Raw genomic sequence first — 13,354 nt, 5'->3', positions numbered from 1 at the left:
AATCTGTGACCATGGGTTTCTGCGAACACATTTGCATTTTTAACGTTCTCTTAATCCACAAAAGAACCTTACGTGTATCAAAGTTACATCTTGTCCTTGAATGCTCCTTTTTTTCCCTCTAAACTGCCTAGTTTATTTGGTGGTTTATCTGTTGCCTCCGCTTTCTTTGCAGCCTCTTGATACCATCTGTGCACTTGATTGATGTGTAAGTTTTCTTCTGTAATTATTTTAGGTCATTTATAGAGAAGTGAATATTAGGCTCCACACTAATTCCCAGCAAACTCCACTTTGCTACTTGACCATTCATAATTGCGTTGGTTTCTGATTTTTCAGACAGTTTTGTATTAAAACCTCAATTTATCCCTGCGTTTTTTTTTAATGGATTCTTTTTGTGGAATGCCTCAAATTTCTGCAGAAAGTTTCTTCCTTTATCTAGTGAAAGTACAAATGAATCAAAGGAAGGAATGAAGTTTGTTGGGCTCCTCTTCAACCCATATGGCCTGCAGCAGCACTTCTAGTTATATATGACTGCTTACACTATGATTACTTTCATACTTACTCTAAAGACACTATACTGTACAGTTCTGTTGTCCCATATGCAGGCTCATTTCCTCATGCACAGTGCCAACTCACACACTGAGTTGAGGTATTTCTAGCCTTTTATTCTAGTTTGAGCAAAACAGGGAGCAAGGTGGTCACCCACAAATGCCTGGCATGCCAGCTGTCAAAACTTTACACTATTTATACATTTTAGCAAGCAAAGACATCAGCCTTCATTGGTGACAAGTTACAGAAGTCTTTCATTACTTGGTACTGAGTTTTCTATTAGTTAAGGAACTCTCACTTCTTATATTAGTGGGTCCACATGCTCAATCTCTACTTCTCTTTGGGTCAGAGGATGGTTAGGGCTGAAAGGACCTTAAAGCTCATCTTAGTCCAACCTCCTGCAATGGGTAGGGACACCTCCCACTAGACCAGGTTGCTCAAAGACCCATCCAACCTGGCCTTAAACACTGCCAGGGATGTGGTAGCCACAGCTTCCTTGGGCAACCTGTGCCAGTGCTCCACCACTCTCACAGGGAATAATTTCTTCCTTTTAGCAAACCTAAATCCTAAAGTCTGGGAGCTTCTCGAGTTGGTGGTCAATGAGTGGCAGTCATGATCTCCAGAATTACCTTTCCCCCAGTTAGTGCTTAGTTTTGCTGCCAGTCAGCTCCTCCATCCTGTGGCAGTATTTTCTTCTTGGAGCTCCTCCTTTAAACAAAGGGTTTGCTGGTGCTTGCCAGAGCTCTTAGCAGAGCATACAAAAATGCTTATTACCTGAACTATTTGTAGTAACTATTAATTGCTCTTAAAAATAAGCTCCTAACAATGTATTTGATTTTATTGAGCATTTGATATCAGTTCTATACATAGCATACTTCTATACATCCTGTACGGAAGTTGGGATATATAAGAGTTGTCCACAGCATAACAAAATTTTACTTTTACCTCACTGTAATGACAGTTGCTTACTCTTGCATATTTGAAGATATGGATTTCTGCTATCAGGGCAGGACCTGAAGTTCCTATTCCTTATCTCTTCTTCTGACAGGTACACTGGAAAGAGAACTAGTTTAATGTTTCCTTATAGAAGCCGTCTGGATAGAAGAGTTCAATAACGAGGGTAACTTCTTGTTCTTCGAGAATAAAAAAAAATCTCCTTCAATGTTTTTAGGTAAACATTAAGCGATAATTAAACACCACATAAAGAAGTCTAACACTGGTCACATACGTCTTTTTCCTCTCTTAAAATAGCACACCTTCCACCACGAAGGAGAGAGCATAGAAAATGCTTGATAACCAGCTCAGTTGGACCATTCCTTGCTGTTCATATGATCTTGTGACTTGCCCAGTGTCACCATGAGATGACACTACAGAAACTCCTTCACTAGGCCTAGCTGATGACCACTGCGAACCCCAGCACTCAGGGCTGGGCAGTGTGCACATCTCCCCTCCTTACAGGCAGCTGTACTTAACAATTTTCAAGCTATTTAGCAGAGACAAGGGTGCTGACTTCACTTTGCTCTAGCACATTTCAGCTAAAACACAATAAATGTTACAAGATGACTGGAAAAATACTTGATGCAACCCAGCATTCAGGGAAATGGTGTTGTCAAACTAGGGGAGAGAAAAGTTTTTTTTAAATATTTTGACTGAATTGCCTCTTGTGCTTTCATGTCTGCCACTCATAGCTCCACAAGACTCGTCAAATTCGTTTTTCTAAGAGGGAGATGTGAATTTTCTTCCTATTTTGCTCTGAGGTGGAATCAAGGAAAAGGGAGAAACAGAGGTATCTGCAGGAGTCTTCCGTAATCGTTCCATACGTTAAATATTTCTCCCTCTGCTCTTGGACAGCATAATTAAGTACTCATTTAGAGTTTTAGTCTTTAATCATGGTTTTCATAATAAAATCCTCTCTGTTATGATGGACTTCATGTTCTCCTTGAGTGAACCCCAAACTGATTACTTGATAGGGAGCATTATCTAATTAATTATTTAGAGAAACAGCTACCAAATTACACAGAGAGATTGAGCAGCATATGGTGATTCAGTCTTAATCCTCTTCTCAAGAGTCTAAACCCCAGGTGGAGGACTAGAGTCTTCTGAATATTAAACTATTTGCATCTATACTATCCCAGAAAATTAAGTTCTTGCCCTTATGGATGTTACATCATTTCATCCATAGTGACAGAGGCCTAGGCCCATCCCATTTTAGAGAGCATGTGTTACATGTCCACAAAATCCACTTGTTCATCACATTTCTGAGCAGTTCCGCCGCATTTCTGTGCCTTTTCAGCTCTCACTCCCATCGTCATCCCTGCAATGCCACCCTCAGTACTTGTTTGCCAAGGCACTCATCAAGTCCTCTACTCCTGATGAGCAAGCCTCCCTCAAACCTCTTCAACACAGGAAGCCAAATTCCTTACCATTTCCTTTCATCTGTTCTCAGTACATAGATGCCTCAGATGGACTTCAGGAAACAGAATTGGGGTTTTGAAATTTTTATTTAGCTCTGATGACTACTCACAAGTCTATTTCCATCAGTAACTGAGTACACTAACAGCTAAGTTCACTTCAGAGGCTCTATAGCTTCATCTGATCTCAAACATAAATGCTGTTGCATATTTTTTAACCTAGCCTTAGGCTAAAATGGCTTCAACACTTTTCAGTGGGGGTGAGGGGGAGGGAGAGAAGAGCATTACAGAGAAAATCTAAACCCTGCTCTTCAAAATGCAGTGCTATATTTTTCAGCCCAAATGTCCATGCAAATGACAAATGTAGTGTCAGACTAGAATTCATGTGGCCTCAAATTTAAGGACAGAAGAAAAATATTTAGAAAAATGTATATTCAGAAATAACACCTTTCATGATGTTCCACAGCCATCTTCATCAAAGCTTTGCGAGTGGCCTGAAAACCAGGCTGCTGCTAATCCTAAGCAAAGCCACATGATACCCTGCTCTGCATTCAACCTCTTAAATCTACATTAAGGGTTTCCTTAAACCCTTTCATAGTGCTGCATAGAACACACTCTTGCCTCACACACCAGCTATTCTCCCAAATCCAGACATGGCCTTACAATAAACCTCTTCCAGCCAACAACCAGCAGGCACTCCCCCCGAAGCGAGGCAAGGCAAGGGCACCAACCAATAGGTGTCACTAATAACCTAAATACCCATACATGGCTTCAACCCATGAAGCACAAAAGCATGGCTGCTTTGTCACTGACTCAACAGGCTAGGTGAGAAGACTGGCAAAACCAAACCCAGATTGCGACCTCTACTGGTTCTGCATACCGAACAGTACAGCAATGGCTGATGTGAGCATTAAAATCTGTGATTGGTAAACGACTGGAAAAGAACACAATCCTGCAACAAGAAGGATGCTTGAGCCAGTGTTTATTTCTCCGTAAGCAGCACTAGCTTTGTCAGTGCTTTAGCAAGAACAGCTGTAGGGTGTGCTGCTTAGGATATCTGCTCCAGGATCTGAGAAAGCACAGGTTTCACTGACTGGCTGCACTTGTCAGCATGACATCTGCAACCATGGTCTAAATGTTGCAGGAAAGACAGGGAAAACCATAGCGTTGTTCCTAGCTACTCCATGCTTTTTCTTTGCCTAATTTCAACTGCACATTGTGTACATACTAGCCAGTCAATTGCTAGCTCACTCTCTCCACAGTTAACAGTTACCCTTCATATGTTCTATGCTTTTTTTTTTTTTTTTTGCAAGCTTCTGTATTTCCTCTTGTGTCACGGGTTTCCAAATGCCCTTGTACTGTAAGTAGGTAGAACAACAGCTAACCTCTGATGGGCTTGGGGAGAGAATTATTAAAAACTTCAAATGAAGGAGAGAAAAAGTATTAAGTAAAAATTCTAGAATGGCCAAAAATCAGTTTGAATTTATACAGACAGCACAGGGAGGAATCACAGAATAGTTAGGGTAGGAAAGGACCTTAAGATCATCAGGTTCCAAATCCCTTCCATGGGCAGGGACACCTCCATGGCACCCAAGGCTCTGTCCAACCCAGCTTCGAACACCGCCAGGGATGGAGCATTCACAGCTTCCCTGGGCAACCCATTCCAGTGCCTCACCACCCTTACAGTAAAGAATTTCCTCCTTATATCCAATCTAAACTTCCCCTGTTTAGGTTTTAACCCATTATCCCTTGTCCTATCACTACAGTCCCTAATGAAGAGTCCCTCCCCAGCATCTCTACAGGCCTCCTTCAGATACTGGAAGGCTGCTATGAGGTCTCCACGCAGCCTTCTTTTCTCCAGGCTGAACAGCCTCAACTTTCTCAGCCTGTCTTCATATGGGAGGTGCTCCAGTCCCCTGATCATCCTCACGGTCCTCCTCTGGACTTGATCCAACAGCTCCATGTCCTTTTTATGTTGAGGACACCAGAACTGCACACAATACTCCAAGTGAGGTCTCACAAGAGCAGAGTAGAGGGGCAGGATCAGCTCCTTCGACCTGCTGGTCACACTCCTTTTGATGCAGCCCAGGATACGGTTGGCTTTCTGGGATGCAAGCGCACACTGAAGCCGGCTCATGTTCATTTTCTCATTGACCAGCACCCCCAAGTCCTTCTCCACAGGCCTGCTCTGAATCTCTTCTCTGCCCAACCTGTAGCTGTGCCTGGGATTGATGCAACCCAGGTGTAGGACCTTGCACTTGGCATGGTTAAACTTCATGAGGTTGGCATCAGCCCACCTCACAGGCTTGTCAAGGTCCCTCTGGATGGCATTCCTTCCCTCCAGTGTGTCAACAGAACCACACAGCTTGGTGTCATCGGCAAACTTGCTGAGGGCGCACTCAATCCCACTGTCCATGTCAGGAACAAAGATGTTGAACAAGATCTGTCCCACACCAATCCCTGCGGGACACCACTCGTTACGGGTCTCCAACCGGACACTGAGCCATTGAGCAAAATTCTTTGCATGTGACCATCCAGCCAATTCTTTATCCACCGAGTGGTCCACCTATCAAATTGATGTCTCTACAATTTAGAGACAAGAATGTCTTGTGGGACAGTGTCAAACGCTTTACACAAATCCAGGTAGATGACATCAACTGCTCTACCCCTGTCCATCAGTTCCATAGCCCCATCATAGAAGGCCACCAAATTGGTCAAGCAGGATTTCCCCTTAGTGAAGCCATGCTGGCTGTCACCAAGCACCTTGTTGTTTTTCATGTGCTTTAGCACTCCCTCCAGAAGAATCTGCTCCAGGATTTTGCCAGGCACAGAGGTGAGACTGACTAGTCTGTAGTTCCCGAGCTCATCCATTTTTCCCTCCTTGAAAATGGGGGTTATAGTTCCCTTTTTCCAGTCATCAGAAACTTTGCCCAACTACCATGATTTTTCAACTATGAGGGACAGATCATCTCACCTAAATGCATGCACATGCATCTGCATCAAGCTCTTGACTCTAGATTCTGTCTTCAAGAAACCAAGGTGTTGTTGCAGCCCAAATAGCCTGTGTTATACACCTACTTCAGGGTGAGATCAGTTACACCCTGGAAGTACTTCCGCCCAAGTACTATAAAAGAACTTCAGACATAGATATCTTGGCTGCTCTCATATAGATTTTTGGGGCTGAATGCTACCCTACATGCTTGCACAGCAACAAAAAAAAACAAGAAGGGGTGGGGGAGGGTGTTAGGGTTTGTTTTGGTTGGGTTTTGTTGGCTTTTGGGGATTTAGTTGTTTTGGGGTTTTTTTTGTTTTTTTTTTGGGGGGGGGGGGGGCCGGTTCGTTCTTGGTTGTTCTTTACCAGAACCACCCAAAAGTTCAGAACTGTAGCAGGACTTTGACCCACTCAGAAAGCTCACAACCTGTACCCCAGTATTCCCCAGATTACTTACTTTGGTATCTCACAACAGACTGGTGGTGAGGCTGTTCTCAAGGTGTGCATAAAAGGGAATCTAAAAGCTGTATATTACTCTCCAGCTCCATGAGGAAGAAGATACTTCTTTCCAGTTCTGTGACTCTCACCGCCCTGTCTGCATACTGGGACAGTGCTACAAGCAGCGTAAAAGGTGACCTCATGCAGCAAGGTCTGCAGAGTGCATAGCAAGTCTTCTCAGCTCAAGTAGTTACCAAACCCACATTTCACACTGATTTAAAGGTTGATTATTAAGTGGATTAAAGGGACTTATCACTGCCTTTCCAGTCTGCTCCTCCTCGCTGTACAGTAGCTATTCTTACTGTAATATGACTTGGACTGCCATTGGCAAGAGGCATGCACCCTCTAGCAGATGCAAGTGCAAACCTCTATGTCCCAAATGGCCTTGCAAACCTGGCACGGGTGCTAAAAGCTCAGTTCAGCTCTTTAAATAACTTCCCTGGAGAAGCTTAGGCAACTACAGCCATACAGATTACCATGCTAGATTTGGAGAGAGGATTTCTGGATTGTTTCCTTTGGCTTATACAGACCTCAGCCTAGATTTTTCTTTAGATGCCTACTATCTTCGACAGACCTGGGCCTAAGGCAACAGCAACAACTTCTTGTCTTTCTCATCACAACTAGAGAGACAAATAATTCAACAAGTGGGTCGAACAACATAAACAACATATTAGTCTTACACACACAGTGTAGAAACAGTGGAGTTCTTATCTTGCTTCCTGTTTTCTTCCAGTGCATGATTTCATCAACTTCTTCATGGTGCACAGGGTAATTCTGTTACTATGGTAAACAATTTATCTCCCTCACTTTATTAATAGACATTCCAAACAAGTAAAAAAATGTGATCTACAAATTTAGATTTATGCCTCTGGCAAAGGCAAACTGTTTTGTAGATTAGCAGATATAACCGCCCCACCCAGAAAACCTTGCTATCCGAGGCTTGTATTATGTTTGCAGAGATGCTCACAAACAAATACAGTCTCTGATTATTTTCAGATTAACGGCACCCTGCTTTATTAGAGCATTGCCAAATCATTGTTCTATTGCCAATCTTGCAAGGTTTTGTGCTTTTTTTTTCTAAAGCTCCAACTCTACAAGATGTGATTAGCCAGAAAAACTCAGCTTTGCTTTCTGAAGTCTCAAGCAAGCGTTGTCACAAGCTTGACTCATGTTACCCTAGGGACCCAAAGAACAGGAGTTAATCTTCACATTTTCTTAATCACTCTCAAGACTTTTAAGAGTCTGACTCATGATTTCTAATGTCTACAGTTGGCAATACTACATATACATTACATGTGTCACATCATCCATCTGTCAGTAAGCAAAATCCTTCTTAAATGTCCAATTAGTTACTACTCACACTGTTTCTAATAAATGATCTATTTTCTTCTAAGGCACAAATCTCTGGTGCCAAGTTATATCACTGCAGTAGTCACTTGCAGTAACAGAAAATAAATTCCTCATTAATCTGATTAAAAACAATTAGTTAAATCTACCTCTTAGTCATGTATGTGAAACCTCACCTCAACAGAACTACTTTCCATTTCTTAACTCAGCAGCCTACAAAACAGAAGGTTGTAAGCCATAAAAACTCTTATTAAATACCAACTACGAAAGCATTCGCTGTACTGCCAGCATTAAAACACAAGTGTAAGGGGCAACTAGTGCAGATTTGTTCCTTCTGAGGAGTCCCTCATGATGTGCTTACCGATTCCCCCAGCCCACCAGTGGAACACCATGAGCACCTTCTGTTTGGGCTAAGGGCACTTTGGGAAGAGCTGCAGGTTACCTCCAACCTTCCGCTGAGACCAACACCTCTGCAGGTCAGGCATGTGGCAGCACGTTTGTTGTGTTCTGCATTTCCAAGAAGCTTCTGCAAGAAGAAGGGTAGAATGTCTCTTTGCTCATAGCAGGGGATGGTAGCATTTCTATGTTTAAAGCAAAATTGATGGCAAAATCTGATGGTTTGATTACTCAATGTTGACATTTAACCAATCTTACACTTCCTCTAAAGTCCCTTATTTAAAATACTTGGCATCAGGTAACCAAGAGAAATCAGAGAGCCACAATTAAAAGGGAAAGCATTGACATACATAGAACTAATTTCAGGCCTATTTAAATTATCCAGTAATTTGACTAGACATCTACACCATTCAACTCACCTGACTCTTTCACTTGGGCTCTACTTTGGTGCCTACAAATAAAATCCTAATTATATCTAACATGTGTTTGATGATTATACTTCAAAATGAATTGGAAACATCTAAACACCTACGAAAACTATGTGCAACTTAAATTAGTCTGAGTCAGAACCATTCTTCTCTCTGTCTCCACAGATCTCACAAGCATGTTTTTGTAATTTTCTAGACTACTAGAAAAATATAAGCAAGGGAAGAAGAAAGGGAGTAAGGCAAGAAAGAACTTGGGTGATATCTTTGTTTCAAGGACTTATAAAGATTAGTAAGTTAATTATCAGATTAGTAATTAGTAATAGGCTATAATTAAAGGCTAGAAAAAATTTAATAAATTGAACATCTATTCAACAACCACAGATATTAGAGGCACAACCAGTACAATCCTGCTATGATAGAAATGTCTGATGTTCATTTTGCCAGAACTAAACACATTTTATCTCTACATTTTGAAGAATTGGGTTGATTGAAGAATGGGGTTGTAAATAAGTAACTTCAAGGACATTAGGCTTTGTTAGCAACTACAGAGGTAAGGAAATAGGTAAGATAAGCATTGCACAAGAACTGGCCAGAACCTGCCCGGTGATTACTGATATGACAATGATCCTAACACAAAGCGATGAAGAGGAAGATGATGAAGAAATAACCACCAGGGGTCCCAAAGCCCATTACCATATTTTAGTGCGCATGCGGGAGGAATTCTAGAAATATGATGTAATGCATAAGTAACTCAATGAATATGTATGTTTAAGGACAATAAAATCACAGCCTGGTTGATGCTCAGACGAGACACACTAGGAGGAGCTATCCCCCCTGTTGCCCAATGCCGCAATAAAGAATACCTGCTTGTCAACTTAAACTTTGCTGGCGAGTTCCTGGAGATTTCTGCAGATCAATTTCCTGCTAGATAAATACACTGTTTTCTGGCATCATACTGAAGTATCCCCATGAACATACTGTATGGTTTAATGCTTTAATACCTGGGTTGTTTTGGCCAGAAACAGATCAAATATACTGGTAAGAGAAAAACTCATCCTCAGTCAAAACCTTCTGTCAGTTCAAGCAACAAAACAGCAAAGAAATTACTCTATCCCTTAGCAAACACTTTAAAGGTCTGTATTAGTACTTGCACATACCAATTTGCATCTCAGATTTCTCCATTCTCTTTACAATGATGTTATCCACTTCACATGATGTGAGCGACTATTCCAAACTGACAAACAGGAGGAACAAGTGCTTTTTTTGCCCTTTTTATTTTTTTTTAACAGATTTCTCCTTTGCATCTTTGAGCATGTGTTTATATTTCACTGATTTTATTCAGCTTGCTATACTCCTTAGCCTTAATGCAAAAAAGTCATCTGCTATATGAATTAGAAGGGGAAAATACATAATGCATGCAATAAGGAGGACGCATTCAGTTAGATCTTAGTAAGCATCTACATCTGCCACTCAGTCATTGCTGATAGCATTTTCCTGAGGCAATATATATTCTAAACTTCAGTTTGGAAGTTCGGGGGGGGGGAGGGAGGATGGGAAGTGTGTTGTTCAAGTAAACACCACCAAAAAATTGAGGCAGAAGCACTGCATTGGTACCTCTGAATGCAGAGGAATAGTACCTATATTCACTGATTTCATACGGAAAAACTACCCAGCTACACAAAAAGGCTGAAAAATCTCTCCAAATTCATTGCTTCATAAGCAAGTGAAAAGTTTAAACGCATCAAGGTTGAACTGATTATGGTCAAACACATTACAAAAGTAACATACCATCTAGAACCATTGTTCCAGGGAACCTCATTACACTAAGATGTATAAATAGATAGGAAACTTGACTTGTTAATGCAATTAAACATGATCAAGTCATATAACAAAGCAGATTCTATAGCACATGGGACAAAAAAAAATATATCACATAATGCATTTAGCCTAAGCATGCTTGCACTGGGGGCTATTTGGCATTTTCTCCTTGTATGCTCTGAAGCACAAACTTGTTTTGTAGCTGTTAGTAGATCAAAGTTAAAAGGGATCAAACATACACCAGGCCAGAAGTTCAGATGTGGCTGTCTGTCCAGAGCTGTCAGCACTGTGCCTTTGTACAGCTAACCATCATGATGGCGGCTTGATGGGAGACTCAGGTGAGGATAAGACATGCTGCTTCCGTCCTTCATGCCCTGAAAAACTGATTTCCACCCCCATATACATACTTTTGGGAGAAATGCTTCAGACTCCAGAGGAGAAAACGTGTAACTTTCAAGAAACAAAGGATTTAATACATACATATGTGTTTTAACTCCAGGAACAATCTCCCCAGTGTATTTTCCAGATGTCTTGTAATGCTTTTTATGATGCAAACATGAAAAACAGTAACAGCTTTTTATTTCCAATCAGGTTTTTATTTCATGTTTGACTGCAAACACACCTCTCAGTAGAACCCAGAGCAAGGTCCCCTGTGCTACTGCCTGACAAGTTCCCACCAAAAAGTTTCGACCACACATTTGCTGTTAGCCCACACCAAATGCCAAGTGAAACCCTCACATCTGCATAAATCTGATTTCTGAATGGGACATGGAACATACTTTGAATTAGCACTTGGTCACATCTGCCTCAGTCACTTCAGTGGAAAGAGGACACCACAGGAAAGCCTGAGGTTTGCAGCAGGAGCTTGAAAAACAGCAACACAATAGCAAAGTGAAAGGGAACACAGCACATGAAAGAACAGTGTTGGGTTTTGGGTTTTTTTTGAAGCAGCAGAAAGTAAAACCTAGAATTGAGAACAAAACATAAATATTAAAGTTATGTTAATATATCCTTCTTTGGTAATCTTTACAATCCATGTAAAGCACTCCACATACGGACAGTCCTACTGCTGTGGCAGTGTCCAGTTGGTCACATACTATCAGACTGACAAAGAGCAGGTACTGCAATGAGTAACATCAGTGCCAATTGAGCACCTTGAGTACTTACATGGCAGCATACCTTATGCACCACATCAGCTGAATACCTGTATTTAATGCAATGGTGCAGTCATCCTCTCCTGCCTTCTCCCAGGAATGGTCATATGGAAAACCCTATGCCATACCTAATGGTGGAGCAGCCTGCTCTTGAAGGCAAGTGCAGCAGATTTACCAGTTCAAGTATGCACTACAATTACACTGGTGTAAACTCAGACTCATCACAGAATGGTTTGGATTGGACAGGACCTCAAAGATCTAGTTCCAATACCCTGACATAGGCAGGGACATTCTCCACTAGACCAGGTTGCTCAAAGCTCCATCCAACCTAGCCTTAATTTCTGTACACTTAAACAAAACCCTCTTAACTTGGAACCAGAACAGATACCACCTATGTGAATAGCTATGCCAGTGTACGCTATCACTGCCCATTAATCTGCTTTCTCAGCTTAGCTCCTCCTCTGCAGCAGACCGTCTCTGAAGTGCACTGGCGGACTTGGTCGTATGAAGGCTCCTTTGCCTGCTTCAATCAGTTTTTCCACATTTCTTCAGCTAACTTAAGCTATTCTAACTGAATCAGGTTAGAAAACATTGCTACAAGTCACTCTGCAAAGAGCGACCAACAAATGACAAACAGCAAAGCGCAAAACCTCTTTCATCCATTCTGATATTAATCCCATCATAAGTGTGGTCATGGACACTCAAAGAATTACAGGTTCACTCCAGAAGTGTAACTGTACTATTAAGCCTCCTCTCCCACACATGCCTCTTAACATTCCACTGAAAGTGAATTTTGGGGGCCACACTAGTAAGTCTCTCTGTATTTTAAGACCAGTAAGAACTACCCTCTTATTCAAGTTTTTGCAAGTCTCTTACACTGCCTACTTCAGCTTACCCAAAAAATCAAAACACACACAAAAAAAAAAAAGAAAACCAAAACAACCCGCAAAAACCAAAAAGTCAGGTATAAAAATAGGAAAGCAGTAAAAGAAAAGTGACAGTAGGGAAGGGAGATTTAAATGTTTTAAATTCAGAGAGCTAGCCTGGGGAAGTCATGACAATTAAGTGTCAAGAAGCACACAAGGGTACTACTAGTGAGAGGTTTTTGGTTATTATGAGAACAAGACAGTTCAGAATATTGTATCAAGAGAATTTTACAAAAAAACCAAACCCTGTTCACAATAAAGACTATATTAACTGGACCTTCAGAATGAGAATCATCACAATGTATCAACAAGGCAATAGCACCAGTATTAATAACCCCTGCATGCAGAAATTGTCATTGTAGCAGTTGAACGCAGTCACACAATAAGGTTTACACTCTGTTCATAACCTCCCTTATACTCACAGGTACCAACAGCAGAACAAAATATATTTGCAGTATTATACACATGCTAACATTCCTGCAATCACCAGGATTAAGGACAGAGTTTCAGGCGGTATTCCAGGACTAATCTCATTAGATACCTGTATTCTGTTGTCTTTTTAGAAAAACAAGAGTTTAAAATTAGGATGAAACATATTGGCAAAATGGATTTCGAGGTATTGGATTCTGATAAGAGTCAACACTTCCGTATGTGAGAAAGACTGAAGTTATTTTGGTACAACAGTATGCATTGAAAAAGAGCAGTACTACTAAACAGTTACCTTCAGAAAAAATGACCACCAAATCACCCCCATACCAAACATTTGTTTAACAGCCATTCACAGAGTCTTATTCGAAGGTTTTGTAAAAAAAAAAAGGAACCTAAGTGGTCAAAACCA

At 41.2% G+C, this 13,354-nt stretch overlaps 1 protein-coding gene across 1 annotated transcript in view; it reads right to left on the bottom strand.

Moving 5' to 3' along the window:
- Positions 1-13,354, bottom strand: part of MSL3 (MSL complex subunit 3) — a 49,044-nt gene that overhangs the window by 15,043 nt on the left and 20,647 nt on the right. The window lies entirely within an intron of this gene.

This window comes from Neopsephotus bourkii, unplaced genomic scaffold (genome assembly GCF_033783945.1).
Source record: "Neopsephotus bourkii isolate Nb327-2 ecotype Australia unplaced genomic scaffold, CSIRO-AGI_Nbou_v1 NB_1234, whole genome shotgun sequence".
Lineage (NCBI taxonomy): Eukaryota > Metazoa > Chordata > Aves > Psittaciformes > Psittacidae > Neopsephotus > Neopsephotus bourkii.
Note: the sequence above shows the minus strand (reverse complement) of the source record. Positions and strands in the feature narration are given on the sequence as shown.